The sequence below is a fragment of the Chiloscyllium plagiosum genome, unplaced genomic scaffold (assembly GCF_037043375.1).
Source record: "Chiloscyllium plagiosum isolate Xiang-an unplaced genomic scaffold, Cpla_swu_hap1 HiC_scaffold_14, whole genome shotgun sequence".
Taxonomy (NCBI): Eukaryota; Metazoa; Chordata; class Chondrichthyes; order Orectolobiformes; family Hemiscylliidae; genus Chiloscyllium; species Chiloscyllium plagiosum.
Genome location: NW_028270152.1, coordinates 83,995,231 through 84,011,523, shown reverse-complemented (window position 1 = coordinate 84,011,523; position 16,293 = coordinate 83,995,231). Strand labels below are relative to the sequence as shown.

Sequence of the window (16,293 nt, the reverse complement as noted above, 5' to 3'; positions counted from 1 at the left end):
TGTTCCCTGGCATTTCCTTACCACCTTTTTTAAATAATGGCCACCCATCTTCCAGCACCTCACCTGTCACAAACAATGATATAAATACCTCAGGGACGGGCACTGCCATCACCTTCCTAGCTTCCCACAAATTTCTGGGATACACCTGATCAGGTCCCAGGGATTTATCAACCTTGCTACTGTTTAAGACATCCACTACTTCCTCCTCTGTAATCTAGACACTTTTCAAGTGATCACTATTTATTTCTCCAAACTCTCTAGAATAGAATAGCATAGTATTTCTCCCACCTCCTGTTGTTCCATAGATGGCCTTGTTGATTTTTAAGAATTCCTATTCTCCGTCTGGTTATTATTTTATCCTTAATGTATTTGTAGAATCTCTTTGGATTCTCCTTAAAAACTATTTCCTAGAGATATTTCAAGTCCCCTTTTTGCTCTCCTGATTACCCTCGAGTATATTCCTGTAAAAACGTGATCCTGTACTCCCAATTCCTCTGCCTCTGTCATATCTGCTCCAGGCAGAAGCAATTCCACTCCAGGACATCCCAGAAAGGTTTCCTCTTTCAAGGACCGGATTTCCCTCCCACTTGATCAACAATACACTCCAACGCATATCCTCCACTTCCTGTACCTCCGCCTTCCTCCAACCACAATAAGAATATAATCCCCCGGTCCTCACCTGCCACCCACTAATCTCCATGAACCTCTGCTATGTCCGCTACCTACAGTCAGACCCCACCACCAGGGATATATCTCCCTCCCCAGCCCTTTCTATCTTCCGCAGAGACCATGGGATCTTTGGTGCTGATGTGCTGCCCCACGGATACCTCAGTCACTCATCCTGCCAAATGGCCTCGTGAGATTATCACTAGATGGATAATCCAGACACCCAGATAACATTCTGGGGCCCAGGGTTTGGATACCATCACGGCAGAGAGTGGATATGAATTCAATAAAAATTTGGAAGTAAGAATCTATTAAAGACAATGAATCCATTGTTGATTATTGCGAAAAAAAATCTCATCAGATTCGCTAATATCCTTCAGGGAAGGAATCTGCCATCCTTACCTGATCTGGCACACATGTGACTCCAGACCCACAGCAATGTGGCTGACTCTTTACTGCCCTTTCAGCCCAGCCAGTGACACCCTCATCCTGTGAATGAATAACAAAGAAGGTCAAGTCTTGTACACAACCATACTATTCTTACAGAGAAGTCATCTCTTAGTAAATTTGCTTCTCAACTCCCTGCTGACTATTGGGGAAGGGGGGGGTCAATAGTACCATCCCAATAAGGAGATCATCCCTTTCTTATTTCTCAGTTCCATCTGTATCACCTGCCTGGATGTACTCCCAGGAATACCCTCTTGAAGCCCAGCTGTAATGTTATCCCTAATCAAAAATATCTCTCCCCTTGCTCTGTTGCCCCCTTTCTATCTTTGCTGTAGCATCTATACACTGGAACATTAAGCGGCTGGTCCTATCCATCCCCGAGTCATGCCTCTGTAATTGCTATAATATCCCAGTGCCATGTTCAAAACCATATCCTGAGCTCCTCTGCCCGACCTATCGGGCCTCCTGCATTGAAATAAATGCAGTGTAACTGCTCATTCTGTGCCTTGCCCTTGTCTGCCTTGACTGTTTGACGTCTGAACTGTACCAGCGTCAGACTTAGCTCTTCCTCACTCTCTCTCTGGGTTTACCCACATTCCTTCACTGGTTTAATGCCTCCTGAATAGCACTAGCAACTGTTCCCTTCCAGTGCAGGTACAATCCATCCTTCTGATGGAGGTCAATTCTACCCCACAAGAGATTCCAATGATCCAATAATGTGAACTCTTCTATTCCTATGTCATTGATACCAATAAACAACAGCCTCCCCTCAAAATGGTTATTCTCCCCTTTAAGAATATTCAGCTCCCTCTCTGAGACATCCTTATACAAAAATTACACATTCGAATAATAAACCTTATACTCATCACGTCATCATAAAAGGATTACATGACACATTGAAGGTTTGGGGAGACCTTTTGCGAGAATGCGATGATTCAAAGGAGAATTTTTAAGCAGCAAATGGGATTTATCTGGAACACAATGCGAATATCCAGATCCTGATATACTGAGTAATTCAATCAGAGTTTAGCAGAATATTTACTAAGATTACCATCTGAATGTCCACCTGTAATATCCTGTAATACAAGTTTATAAAATCTGTCACTACCAGTTCAAGTTAGAAACCCACACCATTCCCTCCTTGTGGCCCAGGATGACTGTACATATTACCCTTGATGACATCAGCAGTCAACTAAGGGGGAAATCTGTGGGTTTCTAGGAGATTCCAACGTGAGATCTCATGTGACTGAACACAGCAGTTCTTTGACAGGTTGGAGAAAATGATCCAAGCGTCAGTGAGATATGGGGAACAAGAATGACTTTCTTTTCTTTCATTCCGTGCTGCCGCTCTGCCTCATCAATAAGACATGGGTGTGAAAGGCTAATGCCTAACGATGGGCAAGTTGTCTCCATCCTGACCAATGGGTAGGAAGATCCTCTCAATCACTCCAAAGCGTATCCCTAAAAAGATAGCAACTCTGTCTGCTTCCCACTGCCCAGTGCTCCCAGTAAATGTTTGGAAGAATGGGAAGGGGGGATATCTCCTAGAAAAGGCATAACTGTAAAAATGTCTAGGAGGATTATGAAACGAGAGAGATGCACAGAAGAAGGGGGCAACAAGTTGCCAGATAGGGAGTAACTTGGAAAAGTGGGAAGTTGCTCAGTTTGGAGGAGATAATAAAAGAACAAAGTACTATTTAAATGGTGGAAACTGTAGAAAGCTGCACAACAAAGGGACCAGGGTTAATTGTTCAGGAAACACAGAAAGCTACCACACAGTTACAACAGGGAATCAGGAAGGGGAATGGAATGTTTTGTTTCAAAGGTTTTTAGTATTAGAGTTTGGAATATATACCTGAGAATAACGTGTGGAAGTGCTGGTGAGACCACCATATCTGCAGTAATGAGAACAGTTTTGGTCTCTTTAGATAAGGAAATATGTCACTTTATTGGAGGCATTTCAGGGAAGATTCAATGAGATGATCCCTGGTTTGGAGGGATAATCTTTTAAATAAAGGCTGAAAAGGTTGGGACTCTACTCACTGGATTTTGGAGAAAGAGAGGTGATCTCATTGAAACAGATGGGATTCTTTAGGGGTTTGACAGGATAAATACAGAGAGGATGTGTCTGAGGGTAAATACTGAGAGGGGAGTCTGAAACCAGATTCTGAGTCACGGAATCAAGAGTTCTGTTTTGGATTCAAGGTTAAGGCGACACAGACACGGGCAAGGGGTTTCAGTGGCAATGGAGCTGGGGTGAGGTGAAGAAAAGCAACGTTTAAGAGACTGGAATTCCTGGTGTTGTGATTGTGTGGATGTCTGATCAGAAGGTCATCTTGGGGTCAGATATAACAGCAATATTGTGAAGAATATAGTTCTGTCTCAGAGTTCCCAGTGAGAGGGAGGGGCTCAGCAGAAAGGTAAAGGTAAGGCAATGGGTTTAACCGTGACAATGTTTCATTGGAGGAAATTGCAGCTAATCGAGTAGTGGGAATGTGATAAGCAGTTTGATAACTGAGTAACAGTGGAGTAATGGAGAGGGATGATGGGGAGGGAGAGCTGGGCATCGTCAGTGTACATGTCAAACCTAACACAGTGTTTTTGGACGATATCACCTCCTGGCACTATGTACGTGAGATAGAGGAGAGACCAAGGATAGATCGTTGAGGGACACCAAATGCAAGGAATTCAGAAAGGAAATGGAGAGTGGAGATGGAGCAGGATTTTTCAACAACGGTGAGGTCAAATATTAGTTTTTCACAGAATGGGAGAGAAGGACATAGCCAGAAAAGACAGAACAGACAGAACAAGGGACAATATCTATGAATTGGCGAGGGGGGGTGATGAGGCGGCAGCGGAGGAAAGAGTGTTGGAAAGTGAGTTTAGTGAGATTAGAGTAAAGTGTCAAGTTAAGCTCTGATAAGGCTTGACAAGAGATGGAGAAAGATGTAGGTTTAGGACAAAAACCAGGAACATCACCTGAGGCAGCTTGGCTCAGTGGGCTAGTGGGAGGGAGAGAAACAGCAGATTGGATTATCTCAGTCTCAGTGACAGAGAAACTCCATGTGCTCCTCACTCATTGTTGGAGGGGAGGATGGAGGAGACAGGATGATGGACAGTGTTTCACAAAGAAACAAAACCAGGGTTAGTGATATTTAAAATGAGTGAACAAACCTGATGTATTCAGCTTTTATCCAGAATATTAAAACAAATGACTGAAGTCCTGGTTCGAATCCTATCTTGGCAGATGGTGGAATCTGAATTCAAGAGAAAAAACAACGTATTAGGAATCTCCTGATCTCCATGAAACCATTGTCAATGGCGAAAAAAATCCTGCCAACCTGTCAGCGGCCCAGCCAGCTACTCACTGTACTAATCACTGCAAAGTCTCAACACAGGAATGAAACTGGATGGACCATGTGGCATCTAAGAAGGCACCAGAAATTACAACCACAGAATCAGCCCTCTCGATGGTGCAACGTCCTCCTCACTAACATATGGTTTTTGGTGCCAAAATGTGGACAGCTGTCTCACAGACTAGTCAAGGAACCGCCTGACATTGTCATACTCACGGAATCATCCCTTACAAACAATGACCGGACACCACCATCACCATATCTAGATATCGAGAATGTGGTGCTGGAAAAGCACAACAGTCAGGCAGCATCCGAGGAGCAGGGGAATCGACGTTTGGAGCCTAAGCCCTTCATCAGCCTGACCTGCTGTGCTTTTCCAGCACCAGACTCTTGACTCTGATCTCCAGCATCTGCAGTGTTCCCTTTCTCCTGAAATCTCTGGATATGTCCCGTCCCACCGGCAGGACAGACCAGGCAGAGGTGGTGGCACAGTGGTGTACAGACAGGGAGGATTTGCGCTAGGAGTACACAGCATTGACTCCGGAGACCAGGATGTCTCATGGCTCCTGCTGATTACCATATACTGTACTGGCTGATGAATCAGTTCTCCTTCATGTTGAACAACATTTGGAGGAAGCACTCAGGCAATAAAATGGTGTCAAACGTACTCTTGGGTACAGGATTTCAAGGTCCACAATCGAGACTAGTTCTGCAACAGAATTACTGACTGAGCTGGCCAGGTCCTAAAGGACATAGCTGCTCAACTGAGTCTGCAGCGGGTGGTGAGGGAACCAACAAGAGGGAAAAACATACTTGATCTCATTGTTATGAATTGACCAGCTGCAGATACATCTGTCCATGACAGTATCAGTAAGAGCGACCATCACACATTTCCTTTGGAGACAAAGTCTTGGCTTAAAGTTGAGAAAAACCTCCATTGTGTTGAGTGACACTATCACCGTTCTAATGGGGACAGACTTTGAACAGATGTAGGATCTCAAACTGGATATCTCTGAGGCACTGTGGGACATCAACAGCAGTAGAACTGTACTCCAGCACAATCTGTAATCTCATGGGTTTGTAAATCCTGGTCTCACCCATCACAATGGACAGGAAAGGAGGGCATGCCATGAGCAGCACCAGGCAGACTTAAAACTGAAGTGCCAACCTGGTGAAGCTATCAAACGGAACTACTTGCATATCAAACAGCATCAGCAGCAAGCAACAGAGCTAAATGATCCTACATCCAATGGATCAGATCGGAACTCTGCAGTTCTGCCACACCCAGTTGTGAACGGTGACGGACAATTAAACAACTCACTGGAGGAAGCATCACAGAAATCCCCACCCTTACTGATGGAGGGGCCTCACACATCCATGCACCAGATAAGATGACAACATCTGCAGCAATCTTCAGCCAGAAGTGCAAAGTGGGATGATCCATCTCAGCCTTCTCCAGTGGTTTCTAACATCACAGATGTGAGTTTTAAGCCAGTTCGATTCAGTTTGAATAACATCAAGAAATGGTAAAGTAGTGCAAAGGCTACGGGCCCTGCTAACATTCTGACAATAATACTGATGGCTTGTGCTCCAGAACTTGCCACCCACCAAGCCACGTACCGCTCCAGCACTGGCATCTACCGACAATGTGGAACATTGCCCAGGGATGTTCAACACAACAACACAGGGCAATCCAACCCAGGCAATTTCCCTCTGTCAGTCCACACTCGATCAGCAGTAAAGTGATGGAAAATGTCATCTACAGGGCTACCAAGCAGCAGCTGCTCAGCAACAGCCAGCTGAGCGACACTCATTTTAGGCTCCACCATGGCAACTCGGGTCCCGATTGTGGTACCGCCCTGATTCACAATCTGGCAACCAGCTGAATCCCAGAGGTGAGGTGAGAGTGACAGCTCAGTCCCACTCCAAGACCACTAATTCGAGCTGATTCCACCCTCCTCTCAGCTCAAAAACTGAAACTCTCATCCATCGTGTGTTATCTCCAGACTTCGTTTTCAAACACACTCAGGGCCAGCTTCCCACATTCAACCTCCCTGTAATCTCAAGAAAGTCTTCATCGCTGCTTGTTGATTCATCAAAAGGCTCCTAATTAGAATCAACAGCATACAGCCATAGAGATGTACAGCAAGTAAACAGACCCTTCGGTTCAACCCATCCATGCCGACCAGATACCCCAACCCAATCTAGTCTCACCTGCCAGCACCTGGCCAATATCCCTCAATTTAAAATTCTCACACTTGATTTAATTCCTGGCTGTGATAATCCCTAAGGTATTATCCCTGCTGCGAATCCTCTACAAGGATGCCTGCCTTGAAGAAGTTTTCCTCCTCTCTACAAGAATCTCAGGGAGTCTCTCTCCCACTGCAACTCCCAGGTCATTTCCTCTGCCCTGAAGCTCATCAACCACGTCCTGAAACAAACCCGCTACTACAGCCACATTTGCTTACTTGTCCGACCTGCCCAGCTCCTTTTCCACCTATCCACTCCACCCTCTCCTCCCTGACCTATCACCTATCGTCCCCCACTGACCTATTGTACTCTATGCTACTCTATCCCCACCCCCACCCTCCTCTAGCTTATCTCTCCACGCTTCAGGCTCTCTGCCTTTATTCCTGATGAAGGGCTTTTGCCCGAAACGTCGATTTCGAAGCTCCTCGGATGCTGCCTGAATTGCTGTGCTCTTCCAGCACCACTGATCCAGAATGTGATAATCCCTAGCTCCCTGCACCACACACACTTTGAGACCTTGACAACACATTTTCTTCGAGACTCCCAACCATTTGTTAATTCATTACTTCACCTGTGTGGCTATTTCTACATTTGCTGAAGCAGCATGATCTGAAATTCGCAGCCAAAACCTCACAGGTCTGCTTTCCATCTTTAAGACATCCCTCAAAACCTGCTTTTTGGCAATGCTTTTGGTCACCTGACCTAATATCTCCATCTCTGGCCTTATGTCTAAAGTTCTCAATAGTATTTTTGTGAAATTATAAGCATGATAATAAAAATACGAACTGTTGTTGGTTTGGACATTATTCATTCAGCAACAGTGATGATTTGAAAATAACCTATAATGCCATTCCTGAGGAAGGGCCTGTGCCTGAAACGTCGAATCTCCTGTTCCCTGGATGCTGCCTGACCTGCTGTGCTGTTCCAGCAATAAAGTTTCAACTTTGATCTCCAGCATCTGCAGACCTCACTTTCTCCTATAATGCCACTTACCCAACCACACTGTGAGAGCACCTTCACCACACAAACTGCAGCTCTACAAGAAAGTCAAACATCATCCTCTCCACAGGCATCAGGGCTTTGGGATTAATCACTGGTATCTGTGGAAGGAGAAACACAGTTGATGTTTCAGGGATTGCAAAATGCATTACAGGGAATGAAAATGGTGCAGAATTTGATAGTCAGAAATGGAAGGAAAATACACTTGCTTATTGGAAAAAAGAATTCTTGATTGTCAAAAATATTTTAGAAAATAATCTGATAATAGAGCAGCACATGGTCAGGGGCTGGGCCGCAGTGAAAAACTAATTTACAAAGGGTCTATAAAAGTAACAATACAGTCGTAAACAGACCAAAAATACACCCATGGTTCGAGACTGAGGAAGCTAGATATTGACAAAGTGGTGATGAGGGAGCCCAGAGGTGAATCAGAGCAGTATTGGCTGCTATGATCCCAATAACTCTAAACTGGAGAAAGTCTGCACATGCGCCTGGCTGCACCTTGCCCCCTACAAAGATGGCGGCGGTGCACATGTCCAGTGAATCGTAGTCCCGAATAAAGATGGCGGCGCTCACTCAGGCCTGCAGCCGCGCTGAGGCCATTCCTCATTTACTGCAAACACGGGACTGGGACGTTCAAATTTGTGTTTTCCGACGTGCACAATTTGTTTGTAAAACCTCTCCGCTCACAGCAACACAGTTTTTCTCCAGTTCCCCGTTTATTTCTTTCCTTACCGTATCCTTTCTCTCCATAACTTCTCGAGCATTCATTTCAGCGACTCTGCGCCGCGCGCGAGGATGATCACATGGTTTAGTTTAGCTCCGCCCTTCATTCACTTTGATTGGTTGGAGGACCAACCGCCCGTTAGGTCCTCCAACGCCGCCCACCGTCCTTTCATTGGTCCGGTGCTGACATCAATCACCTGGGGTTCCTTTGTTGGCTAGAGCATGCGCAGTGTGTCCTGCTTTAGCTGAGATGTTGGGTAATGTGATGGGAGAGTTTGCTGAGGGTAAGAATTCCCTTTGTGTGAGCTCTGCAGTAGATTTCCTTTATTCATGGAGGGAATTGCCTTCCTACTTATAGCTGTGATTGATGAATCAATGCCACCTGAATCAGTACATAAACACTTTTTCACAACATCTGAGATCTTTAGCACATTGTATCACGTTCTTCTTTGGAAACAAAAAAAAACATGAAATGGAGCCTCAAGGAATCGGAGCAGGAGTAGGGCATTCATTCCCTTCAGCTTGTTCCCCCATTCTATCAGATCATGGCTTGGCCAACCCAGACCTCAACACCTCTTTTATGCTTGATCTGCATAGCCCTCAACTGCTCAATATTTCAAAAATCTATCTGCCCTCTTTTAAAATAATTTGTGATTGAATCATAGATTCCCTACTGTGTGGAAACAAACAGGCCCTTCAGCCCAACAAGCCAGAACAACCCTCCAAAGAGGAACCCAACCATTCCCCTCCCACATTTAATTTTCACAAAAGTTTGGGCGAGAAAATTCTAGCCATTCACTGAGAGAAAAAATTCTGTACTTTTCCTAAAATGAATGTTCCCTTATGTAATGTCCCCTGGTTTGAGACTTCACTGGTGCTAGAAGATCTAGTCAACATCCACCCTGTCAAACTCATCAGAATCTTGTTTCCATAAGATCACCCCTGCATATCTATTCTTGATAGGTGAACCCTTTTGTCCTCAAAGCAGCTAAGTGAATCTTATTTTGAATGGTCTCTGATGTTGGTTTATCCTTTATTAAATATGGGAGCTAACATTGTATACAGTACTTCAAGTGAGGACTCAACAACAGCCAGTGTGGTTAACCAATCCTCAGTCCATGCTAATACATTACCCTGATACCATGAGCTCCTAAATTGTGCAATTAACTTTTATGTAGCACCTTATCATTTGCATTTTTAAAATCCAAATACAGAACATCATTGGATTGCCCTTTATCAGCTCTGCTTGTTATCTCCTCAATGAACTGTCGCAAATTTGTCAAATATAGTTTCTCTTTCACAAAACCCAGTCTACCATGTTTAATGATAAGCTTTTCTAAATGTCCTGCAATTTCTTACTTTAATATTCTGTAGATTCTTTCAGTAGATTTGCTAAGTACTTAAATCCATGCAGACTCTGTCCAATCCTGTCACTGTTCAGTAAGAAACTTGACTGTACTCCAATATAGTTAGTAAATGTATCTGTATTTATTTTTAAAAATTGATTACTTATAAATGCTGGACCCATGCAATATCAATGAATTAGTGACTCTGAATTGGGGTTAGAATTTTTTTTTGTTAATTCCTTTTTGTACTGTGTTATGCAGACAGCACCAAGTGATCACTCTTAATTGTGAGTAACGTTAAAAATAATATGTTAAAAATGACATCCGAAAATGCTGCCTCATTATTGTGCAATGACGATTTTGCATTCAATAGTTTGCAGATAAAATTGAACAGATTTTTGCTGCAATTTGGCCAGACTACAGGTTACACCAAAGTGGCAACCCGGTTGTCAAATTCTTACTTGAAACTGCCCAAGGCGATACTGATGGGACTTCACTTTGCCATTCTTGTTCACCAGCTTTATTTCCAGGTTTAATTCTATAATCATTCTAGAGCTTGTAATTTTAGACAACTTCTCCTTTAGGTACATATGTAAATATCATACTGAAATGTTGCACTAAATGGTACCAATTCTGAAATTAGTCTCTAATCTGATAGTAACATACTCTGACCCTTCTACATATGTATTGGCATAAGTCTATGCCAGTTATTTTTCTGTAGCCTGTGATTCCTGATGAAGGGCTTATGCCTGAAACATCAAGTCTCCTGCTTCTCGGATGTTGCCTGACCTGCTGTGCTTTTCCAGCATGACAGTTTTCGTCTCTGATGTCCAGCTTCTTTGAGTAGATTAAACCAAGAATAAGTTTTGTTGATCACAGTGCAATAGGAACCAATTCATGAAATTCAGATATCTCACATTTACTTTAACTGTGTGAAGGCTAAGACATTACTAAATTATTGTCAGTAATTGAAATTGTGCTGACAAACTTGTGCAGTATCAGTGCCTCACCTTTCGAGTGTTCCCAGATAACACTCAGCTGCAGTATTTTGTTTTGTGCTCAGCTATATGTTGTTCTCACTTGTTTCTTTGTGAAAGATTACAAAATTAACTTGGATGAATGAACTTATGATTTCTTAAACCAATGTCAGTATTTCAAGTGCTGATAACGTAAAATAAACTGATAATCAGTAGAAAGGGTTTAAGATGGATATGGAACAAATGCTGGCAAATAGGACTAGATTAATTTTGGATATCTGGTCAGCATGGGCAAGTTGGACTGAAGGGTCTGATTTTGTGTTGTACAACTGTGACTTCATTCTCTCAGATATTCAAGAAGTTGAATACTTCGAGGAGGAAAAGGAGAATTTATGCAGAGAATGCACTTGAAATGATGATTGAGGTATATCAAACTCACATTATTTCATGACCTTTTCCTCTGGGTTCTTCAATGAACAAACTTGTTTTATTATCTGAATAACTATGTATCATGTGATTTGTTTCACACAAAATATTTCGTCAGGATCTGGTGAACTATTAAGAAGTGTTCATGTTTAAAATTTAGGCAGCGTGATTGTTAAGCAAGAAAAGGTTAGCGTTTTACTCCCACTGAATCATTGCTCTATATAAGGTAACAAGCTTTTTATCTGTTCTGGGCACTGAATATATGGAAGTCAATTCTGAAGGAAAAAAATCCTCGTCAGTAATGTTCCCACATTTGTGGAGTAATTGCTTCTGGTCACTCTTCAGGCGATAGAGGCTCGGAAAGAAATGAGTTGGCCAAAGTTAGCCACATCATTTCGATGGACTATGCTCATTGGGGAAACTTGCAGGATCTGTAGAAGGAACATGTGTTTCAGAGTGTATGCAATAAACCTGAACATTGTTATTTTTTCACAGAGCTTGAGACCCGACTGGAGCAGCAATGAAGCTCGTATTGTTTTTTTAAATTTCCGAGTTTGCCAAATTATTGTTGGTAAATGCAGGTGACTTTATCAAAACACATTTCACATGCCCCAGCCAGGAATTTGGTCCCAATTCTGTCAGTCCATCCATTCATATGGATAACAGGTATTTTAAATGTGAACACTCCATTTAACTATTTGAATTGAATAATTCAGTGGTTACGTCCTCTTGGATTCTTAATTACTCAGTGATTTTTTTTGTCCCCCCTGAATTTGCCAAGCACTGGGCAGTTCTGGAATATTCCAAATATTTACAATAAATGCATTCACACTATTGAAGGCAACCTGGCAGATTTGAATACCATTCAGGTAGTCAACAACAATACATAAGTAACTTTATGAATTGCTTACTGTACACCAACAACGCAAGCCAAGTATTAGTGAAACCACAGATTGTTTCCCATGGATTCCCAAATCTAAACAGTGCATTCCAGATGTGCTCACTATCACCATCTGGGAGCAGTCTCCCAAAGTGCTCCCAGAATTTAGAATGCGCATACACTGCCCTCCAAAGCTAAATCTGTTGTCACAGGCTTCACTCTTATTGTATACAATGACATTTATTGTCCAGTTCTTTAATGTGACAATGATTTTACAAACAATTTATAAAATACTTTAAATCCTGAAGAAATGTGATGTCAGCCCTTTGTAAAAGTGAATGGAAAGTGTGATGTTTGCTTGACCTTTGGCTCTATGTATCAGGCCAAACTGAACCTTTAGCAAGGTGTGGGATGTTTCCCACACTCTTTGTTTAAAAAAAGCAAAGATTATGCTCTGAGATTTAAATGTTCAATCAGGTTTAATAAAAATCTTTCCAAAAATTGAGTTTGACTTCAGCTCCTTTAAAGAGACATGCTCTTGGCCTTCAATTTTGTGACATGTGATCAGTCTTTGGTAAAAGTGGCTGTGTGCAACACTGCAGGATGTTGTGCTGAAGTGCCTCATTGGGTGGATGAGCTTTATTACTGGTGTAACTCGGCTAATTTTGAGATGGAATGTTACTTTGAGTTAAATCTTGTTTTTAAACTGAGACGTGCTTGTGTAACTCAAGTGTGGAAACTATGCTCATGTTTGCAATGAACCTTTCACTTTTGGAGATTAGTATTTTTCCGATCTGCTTTGTAAATAAAGTTCACTATAGAAAGCACAGTGCTGGAGAACCGCAGGTCCAGCAGCATCTCTGAGGGGGAAAACATTGTAAGCTCCAAGTCTCATGACCATTTGTCCGTTCAGACGAAGAGTCACTGAAATTGAAATGTAACATTTTTTCTCTTCACCGATGCCCTCAGAACTGCTGAGTTTCTCCAGCACTTTGTTTCTGGGGTTCAGATCTCCAGCAGTTTATTGTTTTGTTATCGATCCTATGATTTGACTTGGGGAGCGAGAGGCAGCAACTGTGATCAACGCGGATAAAACTCCCCAACCATGAAAAAAAACCACATAGTTCTTTATACTTTGCAAAACATGATTGTAAATAAGAAATGCAATTAAGCTAAGTGCAAGAAGGCAAACCACCTGCCTTGTCTCAAACTTGCTACTCACCTTTGAGGACTAATCTGGCAGAATTGTGTTTGCTCGCTTCCTTTGAGATCACAGTCCACAAATGTCCCAGTTCCAGTTCCTGGGCCGGGCCCAGTTACCACATTGCAGTGGGGTGGGGAGCTTTGTGTCAGCCTGAAGTTTTTGTTAATAACAACATTGCAGGTTGAAGTTGACGGTTTTGACGAATATTGTGTCATCAAACTTGGAGGAAATCCTTCCGAATGTATTGATTAACAGGACTGAGCCTGTTTACATGCAGTCCTGTTAGTAGTGCTGTAATATTCTAAGTTAGGAATCACACAACACCAGGTTATAGTCCGACAGGTTTAATTGGAAGCACACTAGCTATCGGAGCGACGCTCCTTCATCAGGTGATTGTGGAGGGCACAATTCTAAGGCACAGAATTTATAGCAAAAGTTTAGTGTGATGTAACTGAAATTATCCATTGAAAAATACCTTGATTGTCTGTTGAATCTTTCATCTGTTCGAATACCACGATAGTTTCACTTCTTTCATGTGTAAATCACAAAACATTTTTTTAAAAGTTGCATTCCTGACAGTGGCCCATCAAATCACTCATTGTATTAATCACTGCACAGTCTCAACAAAGGAATGAAACTGGATGGACCACATTACAGCTACCAATGCACTGGAAAATACAACAACACAATCAGCCCTCTTTATCCTGCATCTTCTGTCTCACTGTGGGCCAAAACAGCAGCAGAACTGTACTCCAGCCCAATCTGAAATCTCATGGCCTGGTATATTCCCCATTCAACCATTAACATCAAGCCAAGGGATCAACCTTAGTTCAATGGAGAGTTCCGCAGGGCATGCCAAGAGCAATACCAGGCATACCTAAACATGTGGTGCCAACCTGGTGAAGCTACCCAACCTACATGCCAAACAGCACAAGCAACACCAAATAGAACTATGTGATCCAACAACCAATGGATCAGATCTGAGCTCTGCAGTTCTGCCACACCTAGTCAGGAATGGTGATGGACAATTAAACAACTCACTGCAGGAAGCATCACAGATATCCCCACCCTTAATGATGGAGGGGTCTCACACATCCATGCAACAGACAAGATAACAGCATTTGCAGCAATCTTCAGCCAGCAGTGCCAAGTGGATGAGGCTTCTACATTGATCCCTGACATCACAGACGTGAATCAACTTGGTTGAAAACTTATTTCAAATCAGATCAAGAAATGGAGAAGTAGTGTAAAGGCGGTCGGCCCTACCAACATTGTGGCAATAATACTGATGGCTGTGCTCCAGAACTTGCTGCCCACCAAGACAAGTCCAGCACTGGCACCTACTGACATTGTGGAATATTTCCCAGGGATGTTCAACACAAAAACGCAGGACAGAGCCAACCCAGCCAATTTCCCTCCATCAGTCGACACTCGCTCAGCAGTGAAGTGATGGAAGGTGTCATCAACAGTGCTGTCACGCAGCTGCTCAGCAATAACCTTCTGTGACACCCAGTTTGGGTTCTGCCAGGGCCACTCAGTTCCTGATCTTGTTGCAGACTTGATTCACAAACTGACAAACAGCTGAATTCCAGAGGTGAGGTGAGGGTGATAGCCCAGTCCCACTCCAAGACCACTATTTCGACTTCAGTGATATTACCTGACCTCACCACAGTCTCAGCTCATTTACTGAAACTCTCATTCATTCATTTTGTTAACTCTAGATTTCATTATCTAAACCCACTCCTGGCCAGCATCCCACAATCACCCTCCCTATAATCTCCAGAATATTTAAAACTCTACCGCCCAAGTGCTCACTTGTACCAGAACTTGCTGATCCATCAAAAGGCTCCCATTTATAAGCAACAACAATTTACTTTCACATCCTTGACTTAATTCCTGGCTGTAATCATTCCTATCTCCCTGCACCACACACCCTTTCATATCTCAATAACTCATTTTAGTTTAGACTCCCAATGATGTGTTTATTTTTGAGTTCAGCTGTGTGACTGTTTCTATAGATTCCAAGGCAACACGGTCTGGAATTCCCACCCTCTAAGATCTGCTTTCTTCCTTTAAGGCATTCCTGAAAAATTGCTTATTTGGCAATGGTTTTGGTCACAGGACATAATATTCTCCAGCTGTGGCCTTATGTCAAAAGTTCTCAATGTTTTTGTGAAATTAAAAACATGTTGATTTGTACAGATATCTTCTACTTTTCACTATCGCTGAGTGAATAATCTGTAATGTCTCTTACCCAACCACGTTGTGGGAGCGCCTTCACCATTCAAACTGCAGCTGTACAAGGAAGTCAAACATCACCCTCTCCACAAGCAACACGACTTTGGCAATGATCACTGGTATCTGTGGAAGGAGAAATACACATCATGTTTCTGGGAGTGCAATATGAATTATAGGGAATGAAAACGGTGCAGAATTTGACTCTCAGAAATGGAAGAAAAATCCACTCACTATTGGCAAAAATTCTTGACAGTCAAAGATATTGTGGAAAAAATAACCTGATAATGGAGCAGCATACGGTCAGGAGTCAGGCAGCAGTGGACAATCCATTTACAAAAAGGTCTGTGAACGTAGTAGTAAAATACAAAACATGGCAAAAATACACTAATGTGAGACGGAGGAAGCTAGATAACAAACAAGTGGACATCAAGGAGCCCAGATGTGAATCAGAGCAGTGTTCACTTTTATGATCCCACAGTCAGAGATGTCTAGCACAAAAACAGACGCTTCAGTCCAACCCATCTATGCAAACCAGATATTCTAACCTAAACTATTCCCATTTGCCAGCACTTGACCAACATCCCTCTGAAGCCTTCCTATTCAAATGCCTTTTAAATGTTACAATTTTGGTTGCCCTTTAGGCTCCTTTTGAATTTTCCCCTCTCACCCTAAACCTATATCCTCTAGATCTGGGCTCCACCACCCCAGGGTAAACACCTTGTCTATTTACGCTATCCATGCCCCTCACGATTTTATAAACCTCTTCAACATCACACCT

At 42.7% G+C, this 16,293-nt stretch overlaps 1 long non-coding RNA gene across 3 annotated transcripts in view; it reads right to left on the bottom strand.

Annotated features, from left to right (window-relative positions):
• The window catches only part of LOC122554808 (uncharacterized), a 40,247-nt gene extending 32,427 nt beyond the window's left edge, over positions 1-7,820 (bottom strand). For all 3 annotated transcript variants that reach the window (XR_015759283.1, XR_015759285.1, XR_015759284.1), the window contains exons 1-3: positions 7,713-7,820; positions 4,288-4,370; positions 1,069-1,155 (exon numbers count right to left, since the gene is read on the bottom strand). This is a non-coding gene — a long non-coding RNA (uncharacterized LOC122554808). The remainder of the gene's footprint in view (positions 1-1,068; positions 1,156-4,287; positions 4,371-7,712) is intronic.
• Between the last annotated feature and the right edge of the window lie 8,473 nt (positions 7,821-16,293).